This window comes from Oratosquilla oratoria, chromosome 12 (assembly GCF_046742065.1).
Source record: "Oratosquilla oratoria isolate Oo_2021 chromosome 12, ASM4674206v1, whole genome shotgun sequence".
NCBI lineage: Eukaryota > Metazoa > Arthropoda > Malacostraca > Stomatopoda > Squillidae > Oratosquilla > Oratosquilla oratoria.
In genome coordinates, this window is record NC_134788.1 from 40,238,107 (window position 1) to 40,241,934 (window position 3,828).

Here is a 3,828-nt window from a genome sequence, read left to right on the forward strand (position 1 = left end):
ATCTACAAAAATATTAGTCGTATAACAACAGCAACAACAACAATAACAATAATAATAACAATAATAATAATAATAATAACAATAATGACAATACAGTATTCCATGACGAAGACACTGTAGCAAATGAATAATCCGGTACTTTCTGGCAACTGCATAACAACGGCTCTTAATCGACTTCAGTATCTACCACACAGCGAGAAAATCACTTACACACATGAATACCAAAATAAGCATTAGTGGTTTTGGTATAATTTCACTGGTTGTATGTAGCAGGCAAACATACTTTTTTGACAGTTTTGTTTGACCTAGTAGCCATTTCAACGCTCTCTGCCAGTTACTCTCTGTTTGATGTATATGCGGTGTGTGTGTGTGTACGCGTGTCTCGGGACGATATGATGCGTCTAGTGCGGTGGCTTGCGGAAGTTGCTTGTTTTCGCATACTCTCTCGCTTTTAGTTACTACCGATGGCTAGCCCTTGTGCAAACCGGGGAGCCGAGTGAGTCTCCTCCTGCCAGTACACAGCCTCTCCATCGTCAAGACCTCTGATGTGCCTGTTTGTGGCCACACACTGTAACTGGGTGCCCTGCGGCCCCAGGCTATACCAGCAGATAATCTCGAAGAGGAAAGGGGCCCTGGAAGTAATGATCGAAGGCCCACCAACGCGTGGATACGTCCTAGTGTACTACTAACCCCTGCCCCACTGCCTTGTGGGTTACCTTTAGTTGGGATAAGGCTACAGGGAGCAGGTCCTGGAAGGCTCCGAGTGTTTCTCCGAGGATAAAGCATGGATAGGCATTGAGGCGAGTGTCAGGGTACTTTCTTCCATGGCTCTTTGGCAATCCTCTGCAGAAGATACATCCTGGCGGGTCGTCGTGCATCATCTCCTACCTTGCCACCTGTCATTGGATGACTCTGTCAAGATTCACGTAAGCCTTTGACCCAGCCCAAGTAACTGCCTCACACTAAACATCTCACCAGGACAAGCATCATTTCTTCCTCATCAATTTTTCACCCAATCATCCTTAAAGTCCCACGACGATGGGGCAGGGAGGTAGGGGCAGTTTTGCGTTAGACTGGAAGCCTCTGGTCTGAGTCCAGCACGTTGGGCGGCGCATGCTGGATGGTCGCTGACGGGTGGCGGCTTGGAGTAGTGCTCGACTTCAGCAGCCGCATGAGTAAGCTGGTCTTTTTAGGATGCTACGCAGCTCACCCTAGTCAAAGGAAGGGCCTAGAAAAGGTGGCATAAAAATCGCCTGCTCCAACATCTCTCTGGCTGGCAAGCTGGTCTGTCGGATAACGCTCAATGTGGTCGTAAAATAAATAAACATAAATTGAATTTGAAATTAGCATCCTGGAACATTAGGACTCTCCAGGACCAAACCAAGGAAACAGCCACAAGATCTCCCCGTTGAACAGCTCTTAGTGCTAATGAGCTTCGTCGATACGATGTAGACATTGCTGCTTGAAGTGAGACCAGCCTTCCAGAAGAAGATTCCCAAGAGAAGTAGGAGAGGGTTACTGATGAAGCCACTAAAGACACATTCTACAGCGTTCTTGATGTCACTCTGCAAAACATCAGCGAATCAGACAAGGTGGTCTTTATGGGTGACGTCAATGCACGCGTTAGAAGAAATTAGAAACTCTGTGGTGGTGACTTAGGTCGTCACGGCACAGACAAGATGAACATCAACGGCCTCAGACTCCTTTCACTTTGTGCTGAGCAAAAAGACATGTTCAAAAATACATGGAGACATCCAAGATCAGGTCACTGGCACATGCTTGATTACATTATATCTAGACAATGTCACACTAGCGATGTCACTCTAACTCGATTTATGCGAGGGGCAGAGTGCTGGACTGACCATCGACTTGTCAATGTTCAATTCAAATTCCAAATCCTGCCTCCCATTCACAAACAAGCCCCAAGAAAGAAGCTAAATTGCGTTGCGCATAAGGACCTAGGAGTCAGGAGCTACTTTCGTGCAAGTCTATCTACTTGTCTCTCTTCACCCACAACCCAAGCAGAGGACCCTGACGATGAAAATCACTCAGGGCTGAGGCTCAACGCAAGTTACGGGAGATAGAGAACTCCTGGTGGGTTGAAAAGGCGCGTGAAACTCAAGCCTTTGCCGATAACAACAACATGCAAGGGTTCTATAATGCCCTGAAAACTATCTATGGGCCTAGGGAAAAGACTCTTTCCCTTGTCCTGTCAGCTGATGGCTCAACCATATACAAAGAGAAGACAGAGGTACTTAATTGATAGGCCGAACACCTCCAAGCACTATCAAACCACCAAAAAACTATATGATGAGGAACTTCTTGATGGTCTACCAGATCTTCCAGTCATCCATAACTTAAACAGACCACCACGAATACATGAACTAATTAGTGTTAAAAGATTGAAAGGTAACAAAAGCTGTAGCTCCGATGATATCCCTGGGGAGATTCTGAAACAAGGTTACCATCTAAAGTTACGTTTATTGGAGTTCATTCAGACCCAGTGGAAAGAAGACCAAATTCCTAAATCCTGGATTGATGCAAACACACGCAAAACTGAAATGATAGCCCAGTTATCCAATCAAAATCAAAACATACCCTCCTTTAGTATCAATGGATCTGAGCTTCAGACTGCTCCCTTTTTCAAATACCTTAGCAACATTGTTTCTTCTACCATCAAGCTTCACAACGATGTCATCGACAAAACCAACAAAGCACTACGTTCTTTTGGCACACTAAGGTCCAAAGTTGTTAACAACAACAAGCACCTGAAATTAACAACCAAAATCCAGGTTTATGAAGCAGTATGCACCTCCATATTGCTGTATGGTGCTGAGACTTGGACCACTTACCGCCATCACCTAGCACAACTGGAGCACTTTCACATCTCGTTTCTCCAAAAGATCCTAGCCCTTACATGGAAGGATTGAGTGCGACACACCCAGATCCTTGAATGTACAAAAAGTGTAAGCATTGAGGCCATGATTGCAAAACAGCAGCTTCGCTGGCTTGGGCCTGTTATCCACATGCCGGAGGAACGACTGCCAAGAAAAAATACTCTATAGACAATTCTAAAACAGCCACCGAAGACCTTGTTGCCCTAAAAAGAGGTATAAAAATCACATCAAATCGACCTTAGAGAAATGTCTGATAACACCCTCCAACCTTGAGTCCCTTGCAAATCACCGCACCACCCGGAACGGAAACATCAAAGAAGGGGTTGCTGTCATGGAAGTGGACCGCACAACTCAACGTGCACTAAAAAGACAACGGCGACATGCTCACAGAGAAGCCTCTACTATTGCAAACTGCCAGTGGATATGTCCAACGTGTGGCAAGATGTGCAGCTCAAGAATTGGACTAGTAAACCCTAAGAACACTCACAGACGGCGGGGGCTACAACAACAATAACACCTCATCTTTCATTGTATCATCCTAGGAAGAAATGAAAGTCATCATCGGCTACGATGGGCTGTAATAAACTAAGCTAACCCATAAAAAAAAAAAAGTACAGCCGACAGACATATAAAGCAAGGAAATAAGAAAAGAATTTGATTACTAAACATCTGCCTAAAACTAACCTTTAAAAAGGAAAATATATATTATACATCCCACTCGTGTATATCAAATGCGGCTGGCCAGGAACACAACATTCCTCGTGGCAGCGACAAAACTATTGGCATTCATTTTTTTTTTTTTTTTTGTAGAATTGTTTGTTAATTTTACGCATCTTATCAATAAGGAATGACTAATAAGTAACACTACAACTATTTATATACACATCCTGTACGTATTCACTGTCACGTGCAGGTCAGTGTAGGTAGTATT

At 44.3% G+C, this 3,828-nt stretch overlaps 1 protein-coding gene across 1 annotated transcript in view; it reads left to right on the forward strand.

Moving 5' to 3' along the window:
- LOC143031494 (uncharacterized) overlaps window positions 1–3,508 on the forward strand; it is a 39,134-nt gene extending 35,626 nt beyond the window's left edge. Inside the window, exon 6 of the mRNA XM_076195411.1 lies at window positions 1–3,508. This exon is cut by the window's left edge and continues 1,291 nt beyond it. The gene's annotated coding sequence lies outside the window, so the exon portion shown is untranslated.
- The last annotated feature ends 320 nt before the right edge of the window (window positions 3,509–3,828 follow it).